General features: G+C 41.5%; 1 protein-coding gene across 11 annotated transcripts in view; it reads right to left on the bottom strand.

Moving 5' to 3' along the window:
• ptprdb (protein tyrosine phosphatase receptor type Db) overlaps positions 1–14,066 on the bottom strand; it is a 144,855-nt gene that overhangs the window by 117,168 nt on the left and 13,621 nt on the right. For all 11 annotated transcript variants that reach the window (XM_076727847.1, XM_076727851.1, XM_076727852.1 and 8 more), the window contains exon 3: positions 3,235–3,260. The gene's annotated coding sequence lies outside the window, so the exon portion shown is untranslated. The remainder of the gene's footprint in view (positions 1–3,234; positions 3,261–14,066) is intronic.

Raw genomic sequence — 14,066 nt, 5'->3', positions numbered from 1 at the left:
TATCTGGCCAGCAATGAAATAATAATTGAACTAGCCCCCCAAAACATTATCAGCCGACATCCAGACAGCTACACGATTTCACGACATAAACACACATGCGCGTAGTTAGCAACATGCTCACTGTACAAGCAGTAGTATTTGTTCTTGGTCACTTGATCATGCTTGCCTTGAAATATGCTCGGGAAAGTAAAAGAATATTAGCAACAAAATCCACTTAAAAAGTAAAAGTAATTATTATCACGAGCCGTTTTCTCATATGAACTCACGAATCTGGTCCTGACTGTCTGGTTTTAGCCTTTCACACATGCAGCACACGACAACAACAGATACCTTCTCATCTATTGGATATACTCCTGGTCTATGCAAGGGGTGGCACCTGGGTGCAGGGGGCAGGACATGATGCAAAAAGTAAGCTGTGGCAGCAGCACACGTTTTGTGCCAGATGGAAATGTCATCAGCACGCCCACTTGCTCGCTGTGAGTTCTCCAGACAATGACCTGCTCTGTTCACACATGGGCTCAACTGGACATTACACTGAGCTTGCATTAGGTTGCTGGCATGGTAAAGTCTGTTTTAGGTCCAACTGGTTCATGCATTTGTGTTCTCATATACAGCATAATGTCTAGATAAGCTCATGGTTGCAGTGCATGTGTGAAAATGTAGAATGGGACATATTAGTTTCCTATGATTATGTCATCACTTTTGGTGCTGCAGTTGAATGTTGCAGTTGCTTAAGGTGGAGCTAATTCTAACTGCTTTATACACAAGGTAGTTTAATCAACTGTCACACACAGATCACAAAGCAAGTTAAGGTATTATATAATATCTGTATCTGTTTTCTTTGGTGCTGCGTAATGACTTAATTGTACTAAATTACAATACTTGAGCAAATGTGCTTGGTTACCTTTCACCATTGCTTACACAGATGCTGGCGCACAGAAAATGATACAAAAATTAGAGTCTCAAGTGAGTTCCAATGTGGCAGATGGGCCAGCAGTAGAGTAACATATGACTTTGTGCCCTCGGGTGAGTCTCCAGTAGCAGAGGGCCGGCCAAACCTTAGCCACTAATGAGGCTCTTCACACAGTCCCACCAGAGCATACTCCAAACACTGGGAACCAGACACACACAAGGAGGGAGACAGACACTGGGATGTAGACATATGCCCTCGTGTACACAGACAAACACACACACACAGAAATGTTAAAATCTGACGCACAACCTTGGGCACCAAAGAAAACAACCACTAAAGGGCACACTAACATGGCATCTGTGTTTGGTGAAAAGCTTGTAGCTGCAATTATTGTGCTTTTTATGTCTTGACTTCTTTGGAGGATTGGCATCCCTCTCTAGCTGTCCGCAGTTCTGAGGAAGGTGTGGGTGCCTTGGACAAAATTCAGCAATAATTACAGTATCACAGCGTTTGCTCAATATTGATATGTGGCACTATTTCATTTTCAAATGCAGAGCAGAAAGTTTGACAACCTCTTTGAGCCAAGTTGTTTTTTTTGTTGTTCTGTAACAAAATTATATCATTGTTTTTAGACATGTGCAGCATTTTATGGTATTATAGTAACATTTAAATTGTTCTTACGGCAATGTTTGTACAAAAATGAGAGACAATGCTCTCATACTGGGTGCAGTCTATAGGTGCTTTCAGCCTTTTAGTATGAGCGTCTTTGGGTCTGAGAATGACCAAGGTCAGAAATTTTCAAATGTGATGCATACAGTAGCCAAGTTAAAGGTTTTTTCACTTATCCTGGCTGCTGTGACCTATGCTCAGTATTAATTATGACGGGAGCAAATGAGGATAAAGAGCAAAAAAGTCAATGTAGACAGGAGATCAAGGTGGATGGTTGGGTTGGATGGATGGGTCAAACACAGGACTTTCACTTGTTCATGTCCTGTGTGAAACCAAAAGTCAGCGCTGACTTCTGTATACGTTAGCTTAAGTTAACCTATGTGACGTAATTAACGTACGTCAAGTGCATAACATAACTAAACTTATGTGCATAACTTATGTAATGAACATACTTGTTTTAGCTTATTTATTTTAAGTAATATTCATATATATTTATCTTGACTGGCAGCGTTTTCCTGCGTTTTGTCAGTTTTGGGGCTCTGTTTATCGTGGCTGTGTGGGGCTTTTCAAATTCAAATTTTTGGTAATATGCAGCTTTCCGTCTTATATTAAAAAATACACTGTGAACTAAGATACTTTAATGTTTTTATTTTGTCAAGCTTGGCACTTTACCAAGCTACCTTTTCACATGAGGAGACAATGAACAGTAATCTACAGCCCAGCTGTATTTTGATACATACACATTACACTTTTTTTTTCCATAGGAGGTTAGATAAACTCAAATCACTGTGCTCTAAAATTACACCACATATGACCAAAAGACATTTGAAGATAAAGGCATTTCAACTGATAAACAAAAACACACTGCATGCATGCCACCTGGTTCGCCCGTGCTCACACTGTACACCGCAGTCAGATATTACACACACATCCCGTATGCCTCACCACAAGGTCAGGCCCGGTTGTATGGTACTGTAGCACATTTAATTTTCTTTTGAAAGTATTGTGAGTCTGCTGATATTATTACAGAGCATCCCAGCCTGAAAGTAATAAGTTTGAGATATACTACAGCTGAAACCAGTAATCCATAAATAAACAATAATAGTGGCCCTGCCTTTTAAAAACTATAAGGCAGTTTTTTCTTTTCTTTTTTTTTCTTTTTTGCAGACAGACTCAGTTATGACTAACTGCTTCTGACAGGAAGATTCAGTTGCAAAACACTGTGGAAGAGGATTTACTGTGTATTATTACTCTCTGTGTGTACTGCTCGGACTAACTACACAGCCATTCTGATATAAGTTATTGATTAAAATTATTTATTGACTAATGGAAGGATGTAAATATTTTACGCATGCTGTATAATCCCCATCGAGGTGTCCTATTGGCCGCGGATTCAGATCTGTGCATTTCTGATCATGGCTTTACCAGGGGAGTGCAGTGGGAGAGCTACACAGAGTGTCTCTTTGTTATCTTAACACAATGTTATTGTGTTTCAGTGAGCAGGATCCTGAGCCAAATAAATTTTGAGGACGCAGATTGTTTCGTGATACACACACTGTGCCAAGCGCTGATGGCATGCTGTGTTTTATGGGTTGAAAATCAGAGGAAGAAAGAACAAGAAAAGGAAAACACAAAGTGAGAGTCTCTCTTACCTTAAGAAGCACTTCAACGCGTCAAACTGCAAAGAGGAGAGAAAAAAGGGGAGAGAGAAGAGAGAGGGAGGAACAAGAGGGGAAGAGGAGAAAGATTGAAATTGGATTATTATAGGGCGAAGTTGCAGAACAAGAACCTTCGAAGACACTTGACAGGAAAATATGTGAGGTAGAAGCAGAGAGATTTCAAAGTGCTGGAGTGGATTTACAGCGCAAAATGAGACAGCCTCTGCTGCACCAAATATCAGTTGACAGTTGCATCGTTAAAATACAAAAAAATCACAGAAGAGGCTGTCCTTAAATGTGCTTTTGAGGGGGCTGCTCCAGAGAGAACTTTGAAAAAACAGAAAGAAAAAAAATCTCGAAATAGCCCTCATGGTTTCGCTGAGTCTCTGGAACCCATACAATGTTTATTCCTCTCCTCCTTTCCCTCTGCAGCTCCAGACTTTATCAGACCCCAGTCCAGCAGAGCAGGAAGTGTGGAGATGGTACTGGTTTGTTGGGTGCTGTTCTTTTCTGTCTTCCCTTGCCAGCCACTGACCCACTGTACTTCACACTGCTATGCTCTCCTGGCTGCTATGCATGCAGCCTTGGAAAGAGACGATGCAAACGGCCTTAAGCTGCCAGTATACTCCGTCAGAAGTGTTTGTTGGTTGGTTGAATAGCTTTGGAAACCCTCTCTCCTCACATTTTTTTCCGACGTCGGATTAGAGGCGTCTGTGTCCGACCATTTCTGTAACTTTTCAAAACCGCCGATCTGACATTCACATCCACTTCACGCCGCGCTCGGCCAGCTTTTGAGAGGTGAGCCAGGAGCCAGGGTTTGAACTTCTCTCTCTCTCTCTGTCTCCTTTTCAATTCTTGACTCAACTATTTTTCTTGTGAGCGACACTATGAATGTCTTCCAGCAGAGACTGACTGAAAATGTGCACCATATATTCCCACATTTAAACGACATAGCTTTTACCCTTCTATATAACAGCCGGCTTTTCATCTTCCACTGTGGCCATTCGGTGCAACTCTAAACACGTGATTTCTGACGTGGTCAGACAACACATCCTATGAGCTTGTTCTGATTGAGTATACCCTGACAGATTAGAAAAGTGTTTCCTATTTAAGCAAACTAACAAGCAGATGCTGCCTAAAGTGCATTCAGACATATTGTAAAGGTTGAGCTCATTTGAAAAATAATGTGTTCTTGCTCCACAAAGTAGCTGCAGCTTTTTCTGAAAAGGTCACCAACATAGAATCGAGGCAACATTTTCTTATTTTACTCTAAATCGAACTTTAATAGACAATAATTTGTATTTAAGAGACAGTCTCCACAATGTATCCGTATGAATTCAGAGGTTAGGTTTGTGTCCTTGAGTCATTTTTTTTTTGCCAATTTTGCAGTTGGGGACGGTTTCCGGTAAGTTTGGTGTTGGGGACAAATACAATCACTGTTGCTGAATTTGAGGTGTTTTGTCTCTGACATGAGGAGAAGGGATGACTGACCAAAATGACCTTAACGTTGCCAAAATTGTGAGTATAAGAGCACAGTCACACATGTCACATGCTTTTTTCCCCCCTTTGTTTGGATAGAATGGAAGTGCACAGGGGACAAATGACTGCACTTATCTACTTACTAAAGAAAATTTCTTTGTTAACAACAAAGAGATAGACAACTGAGACAACAGCAGCAACTTTTTCACGTGTCAAAGACAATTTGGTTTATAACGATACTTTGGGAAAACAAAAGGCGCTGACAGAAAACTGTTAGAATTAGAAAAGTGTTGAAAACGCTTTTAAAAAGTGGCAGCCAACTGCAACAAAATACAGATCTGTGTCTCCACCAATGTGGGGTTTTTGTGGTCGTGAGAGTCTTTCAATACGAGGTGAAGACGTATGTCGTATTTCAGGATTATTGACATGCTCTTGTATTAATGAGATTTTTCATTTCCACATTCAAAGTACACATTCACGGTTAATGGCGTGCACGTGTGTGGCTTCCACAAAATGATAGATTCAGTCTGTGATTAACCTAAGAGCAAACAACATGGCACCATATCCATACACTGCAGAGACAATCTGACACCCATGAATGCACAAAGACATTCAAACCCGCACACACACACACTCTCACACACACGCAGAGCGATCAGACTGATTCATTAGTGAGGAGCAGATAGATTACCCTCCCGAAGGAGACATTGACCAAGAGGCCATTGATCTACTGAGCTCAGCCAATTCTGTGTGTGTGTGTGTGTGTGTGTGTGTGTGTGTGTGCATGCAGATGTGTGTATGTGTGAGTGTGTGTGCGTGTGAAAAGTAGCCTACTGATGGAGTCTTTAAGTTGTCGGAGTAAGCACAGTAAATCTAATCCAGTTGTGTTTAATGGAGAGAGAAAGAAACAGGCTGTTGACATATTCATTAGGTCCAATTACTCTGTCCAATCACTGCCTTCGCACTCCCTCACCAGAGGAAGAGAGACAGCATCAGCTGTATTTATGTCTTGGTAAACCACTGGGAGAAAAAGACTGATAGGACTTGAATGATAAATAAAAACATATTTATTCCACTTACTGAATGACAACGTAGAGGCATCTAATATCATCTGATCTCACTGAAGCCTAACAGAGTACTGAAGTGTAAATCAATCTGGCTAAAACTGGAATTACTCAATTATACAGGCTTATTGATGATTCAATAAAGATCGCTGGGCTCAGGGGTTGTAATCACAGCTTACGGTAATAAAACAATGACACAGCCATATTTCCCATAACAAGCTTGTTGTTAGCAGTAACAATCACAGACAAACACAAGAAAATGCTATTTCTGGTGACAGAGCATTTACTATGCGAGAGTGTGTACTTGAATGATTCTCATCTACATGTGTGGGACTTGTAATTAGCTTTCCAACTTGTTCTCTTACATTGGATGTGAAGGTAATTGGAGCTTTTGGACACTCGCTTTCAATCTCTGTCAATGTGAGTGTGTGTGTGTGTGTGTGTGTGTGTGTGTGTGTGTTGTAGTGTCTGTATTCTGGAGGATGGCCAAACCATTACTGTGTGCTCAGCCTGCTCTAAAGCAGCTTGTGATTCATTAGTAATGAGTCCATTTGCAAACTAAATGAGTGTTTGAGTGGCCGAATGGCGACATGTGTGATGATTGTGTCCACTTACTCGACATCTACTATTTTGTAATAAAGCATATAAAACACACTCTATCCCTCTGTCTCTCTCTCACACACGTATAGACCGGTGGTGTAATCTTTTCCACATGTAAAGTATGTTTGCAACTGTGTGTGTGTGTGTTTGTGTGTTTGTTCAGCCAGCACGAGAAGCTCATGTGGAGATAATGAAGTCAGTCAGTTGTGTCATTAATTACTGTTTTACACCTGCTTGTCTCAGCTAATTAGACATGCTGACACACATACAAGTTAACACACACACACTCTCTCTCTCGCAACACACACATACACACACACAAACTTGATAAAACCACATGTTTGCACGTGCAGAGAGAAAAAAAAAACCACACATACTCTATCGCACTCACCAACAGACTGCCGCACAAACTTCCAGACAAGTTTTTTTTTTTTTTTTACACCGACAAGTCAAAAATACATTCTCATTTTCACTTTGAGGAAGGTGAGATGGCACTGCTAAACACAGCATGGCGGGGGGATCTCTCTCCTGCTTTTAGTCTCACATATAAACACATCTTTGTACACCTCCTTCACCCTTTCTCACTCTGTCATTCTCTCGTCCTTGCACTCTTCCTTCCTGCACACACTCGGTTCCCTCTGTCTCACGGTACACTGTATAGTCTATGCACTGCTTCACTCACCACTTACTCACACACACACACACACACACAAACTGTCTCCTGGTCTTTAAACTCTATCACAGTGTGTGTGTGTGTGTGTGTGTGTGTGTGTGTGTGTGTGTGTGTGCGTGTGTGTGTGTGTGTGTGTCTCCTCCCAGCCCATTTTCTCAACAAAGGCCACAGCTGCTGCCGGTTTGCTGAATAAAAGATGACAGAGCCATAATATCAGGAGATTACCAGCTAACGAAACAATGATTTTGTCCAATTTAAATAGCGACATCAGTTGCATCACAAGCGCTTCGCATGTCAACTGTGATATGATAATGTTTGCTACCAAATGAAAACTGTTTTCATCTGCACAGAGAGACTCCCTGACTCTCTCCTTCTTTTGCATCTCTCTCTCTCTCACACATACACACACACACACACACACACACACACACACACACACACACACACACACACATTTGCTCTGGCTCTCTCGCCCTGCCTCTTTCTCATACACACTCACACGCGCGCGCGCACACACACACACAGAGCACGTAGAGCATATGGCTATTTCTCTCCTCTTTGAAGGATTGCTTTGAAGCTATGGCACCCGTATCGATTGGCGCTCAGATGAGCTCGCTTCGCCAGAGCCCTGCGATTATCTGTCGCTTTATTTCAAACAGAGCGCAAGAGAGGGGGGCTTACACACCCATCACTCACTCACACTCTCACAGTCAGTTATATACTCATACATGAAGTGCGCACACACACACACACACACACACACACACACACACACACACACACACGCGCACGTCCACACACAAACGGGGATAATGAGATGAGCTTACACGCTGAATCCCGATACTTAAGGCAAGCTGCGCTTCAGAGCTGACAAGTGAGTGGTGAATGTTAAGAGAGTGAGGACATAGCGAGAGACAGAGACAATAAAGTCTGGCAAAGTGATGAAACTTAAGAGAAAAATTTCCCCCTACAGCTCTACTCTGATTTCAAAAAAATCTGTTCCTCCACAGGCATTATGAAAATCACTTTGTCAAAATGAACTAGAATGCAAAGTTCATGTGCAAAAGGCTGAGCTCGGGATGAAGGTCAACAGCTGTTTGTCGACTTTTAAAACTTTTTTTTTTTAAAAAAAAAAAACAGAAAAGGATCTAAAATGTGAATAAACACGGTCACTGTGGTTTAGGGATTATTCATGGAGGGAATTTCTGCTTAATGCCCATAGGAGTACGACGCAGAGGGAGCCAGGGTGGCATGAAATGTTAATGGCCTGCCCAGAGCAGCAGAACCTCATAAAGACTTGATTTAGAAACTACAGTGGCTTTCAGGAACAATGAACACTGCTGGAAACACACACACACACACACACACACACACACACACCAGGTGCAACCACATGGGTGCACAAACATGGATGCAATGCCTAATCGAATTAGGGCTGTGACACTGGGTTGAGTTCATTGCCGCCATCATCCCATAATATCATAGTGTGATATGAAATATAATAAACACAATAATCATTAAGTTATCATCATTAACTGCCGTCCAAAAAAACAAAGCAACAAAAAGCCAAGCCCCATGTGACCCCGAAGTCTGACATGGGTTGACGCAGGACGTCACATGACTGGTCGACGGACTCAACCCGAGCCATCACCCTAATGGGACTGACAGTGGATGAACAGACATTCAGCGGTGGATTCAGTTTACAAAGTCTGCCAAAAAGACATTGCTGTTCAAGGCTGGATAAACAGTTTTCTGAAAGGCATAACAAATTGTGAGGATTAATTGCTTTTTCACCATGTTAAGAAAAAATCCAGACTGTCACAGCCTCACAGTGAAGCCTTAAACATTGGGCATAATCTTGATGTGAATGCTTGTTTACATGTGATGCTGCGATAAGGTGATCACAAAGTTGACGCTTAGTCTGCGTTTGAGAGAACAGACAGGCACAAACACACACTGCAGACCACAAAGATACACATACTGGTGGTACACATAAGGGTTTATCATTCCACACACACGCACACACAACTATAAGTGAACATGTCAGTCAGTTTCCTATTGATTTGCTTAAGTGCGTTGCATATATGACGATTCTTATAATCACTAACAAATCACTTTAGACTCACTGAGCTCTTGGTTTCCCAAAGTGAGAGAAGCCATGATTATCTCACTAACTTAACTGTCAGAAGATCAGCCGTGCTTAAGCTTTAAGAAAAGACACTGTGATCATGTTTTACAAATTTCTGTTGTCCAAATGAATGATCGATCACAGAAAGTGACAAAATTCACAAATTTACAGTCGCACTCACAAGAGGCATATTCAGGAGACAATGAGTCTACAGTCACGCTAGCAGCTTGATGAGAAATTTTTGTAAAAATCTCAAAACATTAGGTGGGCTGAGATAGAAAAGTTGTTGCATTGATAAAACCAAAATGTGACAAATTGTGACCACTGAAAATAGACTCATAAGGTTCTGCACATGAAGCATGTGAGTCAAACATCCACGGAAGCTTCTGGTCCACTGGAGGGACGAAAGACAGCAGCAGATGAAAACATCAGATTTGTGTGGAGCAATAAGGAGACTGCTGCTGGTTTGTCTCAACGAACCAACTTCTTCAAATCGCATAATGACAGGGGAAGGAAACACGATTGAATTGACGTCTTCTTTTACCGATTTTTGCAAAATTCGATCAATATTTGCACCACGTTTGGATGGAAACCTACTGTGAACTACAAATGTCAACCGGCTGCTGACACTGGAAGAAAAGTCTATAGGAGACATCATTTGGGAACCATGAATGTCTGTACCGGAAATATATTTTGCTGCATATGTGAAAATGTTGACCTGCTGGTGATCCTATGATGAACAGGGAGGGAATCACACAGTCAGTATAGGATACAACACGCTACAGTACACTGTGACTTCATCCTGTTTCATTTCATTTGCTCACATTTTCAGAGCTCGCGTCTTTGTTATATCTTGTACACCTATTGTATCTCTCAGATGAAACTTTCCATTTGAAATGATTCACCCATTATTTGCTCAAGGTTAACTATCACACTTAAAAGAGTGGATCTTCCTCAGCCACAGTTCATCACAGTTTTCTGTCTGGGAAGTGTCTGACTTAGTGTATGAGTTAACATGTGCACTTATGTCATGTTTTCTGTTTCAGGTTTTTAATTTGTAACTCCTTTTGGGGACACAATGCAGGTTTCCATAACATAAATCATTAAATTTTAGGTTAAGACTTGGGTTATGAACTGAATGTAAAGCTACGTAATGTTCTCAGAAGTGATGGAAACATGACTGTGTGTTTGTGTGTGTTTGTGTTTGTGTGTGTGTGTGTGTGTGTGTGTGTGTGTGTGTGTGGGAGGTCTAAAAAGGTTGAGACAAGGATGTCTGGGTGAGTAAGTTTATTAGCTGAGGTGGGAGGTTTATGTGCATAAGTGCACCTATGAGAGCCTCAAAGAAATGAAAATGTGTGTGTATGAGGGGGAGAGAGAGGCAGAGTGTGTATTCATGCATGTGTGCATGCATGTGTGTAGTGTGTGTGTGTATTTGTACACTCGTTAGGTCGGTATCCAACCATTGCAATCAGCGGTATTCCTGACTCAGCATCAATAATGACCCCATTAGTCACAAACCCCTACTGGTGCACACACAAGCACACAAACACACACAAACTTAAACACACACACACACACACACACACACACACACACATACAGACAGCCAGATGGACACTTCCTCTCATTAGAGCGAAGATCTGTGCGTATGTGTGTGCATGTACATGTGACATTTTGAAAAAAAGAAATTAAAGCTAGACAGATGCACGTGGTGTAAGAACACTCGATGCATCACATCTCTTTCCATTAATGAAAGTTCAGTCTTCTCCTGCCAGGGCAGGTGTTCGGCTGCACTGATTCAAAAAATGTGTAAATTGTGTAAGATCGAAAATGTCATCTCAGCTGGAATTGGACCAGTTTTTGTAGGTGAAATTTAGGAAGGTCAGTGTTGATGGTAAAACTTATCCTAGATCAGGTTTTAATCATCAGCTCTTATTCAAATGATGTGTTAACAACTTTAAAAATAATCATGAACATAAATTCCTGTTTTTTTTTCTTTTTTTGTATTTATTTAGAAATCTATGCATCTGCATTATGCAAAAAATCCTGCCTCATTATATGCATAAATCTGCCCTTTGGTTTGATCATGTCTTTCAATAGATGTTTTTAATTATATGCATGCACAAAAGAAAGTTTTCACTTGACTTTCAGAACGTAAGAAAGACATATACAAAAACAAAGCTTCTCCAAGGACATGAAGAATGATATTCAAATATAGAGCAATGTCAGAATTAAATTCAAGCCATTATTGTGCCTGTATGGTCTGCGACTATGGACTCTTAATGTGTGTACATATACACAGGGGTTACAGTTAGAGTCTCTCATACCTATATGAGCACCTGCTGTTGCGGACTGAAGTTCCATACTTGCGTCACATGGTGACAACTGAGTCATCTCCATGACAACCGACCAGCCGCACTGAGATGTAACTGACAACTCCAGACAAAGCTGAGAAGTGGACCTTGAGTTAGCATGTGAGTGAAAAAACAAACGTGTCCATTCACAGAAGAATCAAATAAAATTCTCTCCTTTTGTTGCATGAACATAGTTCACCCTTAGCAGTGCTATGCTAATGTTCTTCTTTTTATGGCACACACACACACACACACACACACACACACACTCACTCACACTCATACACCGATGCAGTGTTTCAGCGTGGACTGTGAGGTCAGGACTTACTGTAGAGGACATATTGTAATCATCATCAAAGGACACTGATATGTGTGTGTATGCGTGTATTTAAACACATATATGCAATTTTATGCATGTTGATACACTCTTTGCTTTATGATATTGATGTGTGTGTGTGTGTGTGTGTGTGTGTGTGTGTGGAAAGAGAGAGAGAAAGAAAAAGCAAGAACCTGAGCAATAAATAAGAAACTGGCTTCTGTGCATAAATATAAAAACGTGAATATACTTGTGCGCACATGCACACACACCATGCACACGTACCCACACACAGACTGTCCGAAGTGAAAGATGGGTCCAGTGAAAAAATGTATTGCTGACAGTGTAAAGGTCAAAGGTCATTTGTCAAAGGTTAAGTTCCAGTCAGCAATAATAGACCCCACAGGAGACCTCCCCTCTGCTACACCCCAGCTGAATATGTGCATGTGGCATTAGCGTGTGTGTGTGTGTGTGTTTGTGCACGTAAGTAGACACAAAGAGACGCACGAATACACAAATGGACAATTACACCATATTTTCCATCATGTAAGGATGTGCATGGCTGTCACAAATCTCACAGTAGGTATGTATGAATGCTTGTGTGTGTGCGTGTGTGTGTGTGACCCCGTGCCCTACATCCTGACAGGAAGAGCCAGCGGGCTAAGAGAGGAGCGCCGGACCCCAAGGTGTCAATCACAGATTCAGACTGACAGACGAGTTAGCTAGCGCTGCTCTCACATTCACCCACACACTCTCCCTCTCAGGACTGCACTCTGTCACTCTTTCAGGCTGCTTGTCTTTCACTCCCTCTTCCTGTCTCTGTCTGCTTCCTCTGTCTCTGTGCTCTGTCGCTTCGCCCCCTTTGTCTCTTTTTTGCTTTCCGTCTCACAGTCCGTGTCTGTACATCCGCGTGCTGTTTGCAGTTTGTCAATCCTTCCCCCTTCACTCTGCCTCTCTTTCACCGTCTCTGTCTGTCTCTCAGCCCGTCTCTCCCCTTCTTTTCTTTGACAGATGGGTGCCTCAAACCATTTCTAGTTCTGCTCTCTCTCTCTCTCTCAATACATCACCCGTTTTTGGTTTTCTAGTTTTCTCCACAGCACATAACGTGGTCATTCATGCATGTACAGACATTTGTCATGTTTGTGTGTTGAACATCTCTGTGTGAATGTGTTTAGTAGTTTTTTGTTGGCTGTTCTTTGGAGAACAAACTTGATTTTTTATTTACTTGTGAAATATATTATATATGCTGTTTATTACAGCAGGGACACTGTACAATGAAGTGAAATGAAAACATTTAAGTTATGTGAGTTACACTAAAGCATAAGGTGTCAAGATGCAAACAGAGGTACACAATTTGTTCGTGCTGGATTCAGCCTCCTCTGATGACAGTGGAGATGGTTCAGATTCATTGTGGGTAATACTGCAGAGGGCAGATGTTTTGGTGTCATTGCACACGGTTAACTCAAATCTGACTGCATCTGAAAACGCCTAAGTCGTTAATTACCATTCTCATACTCTATCTTGGAAAATAGTGTTAATTGTATGCAGCAGCATTCTGAAGATGAGCCATGTTATGATGACATGAGGTGTCCCGATTGTGCCGACAGAGCTGCCAGCATTGCTGTCACTGACAGACTAACATAGTGTGAACCTGACCACCAGTCATGGATTGTACAAGCCTGACAATAAATGCATCCTGGCGTGAACACATTTTCATACTAGAAGTCATTTTGCAAAAGACCACAGAGTAGTACCACAGATGTAGCCGTGCGAGTCATCTGCATGCAGTGTTGGGCAGATTGCTTTCAAAATATAATGTAACATAGTACTAGTTACTGTCATTTGAAAGTAATAAGTTACCTAAGTATATAACTGTCTGTGTAGAGTAATGAATTACTGATTACACAACTTTTGTATTACTTTCACCAGAGTAGCTGCAAAAGTACAACTATCATTATATTTGACTATATGTCACGGTTATATTCTGGTATGTAATAATAGCGCTCTTGCTGCTAGAACCAGGTCTCTATGGCAATGTTAGCATACCTTATGATTGGCTTTGACAGGAATTTTATCAAACCTGTTTTTCCTACTTGCACAAGAGTCGCTCTCATTTTAATCTCTGCAGCTTGCTCCGTGCAGGCTGGCATTTCAGCTGTGTCTCATGGGTGTAACCGCGGCCTGAAGGGTTTATTTACGCTTCGAGTCTATT

Source organism: Chaetodon auriga, chromosome 4, assembly GCF_051107435.1.
Source record: "Chaetodon auriga isolate fChaAug3 chromosome 4, fChaAug3.hap1, whole genome shotgun sequence".
Taxonomy (NCBI): domain Eukaryota; kingdom Metazoa; phylum Chordata; class Actinopteri; order Chaetodontiformes; family Chaetodontidae; genus Chaetodon; species Chaetodon auriga.
This window is presented reverse-complemented; position numbering and strand designations above follow the sequence as displayed.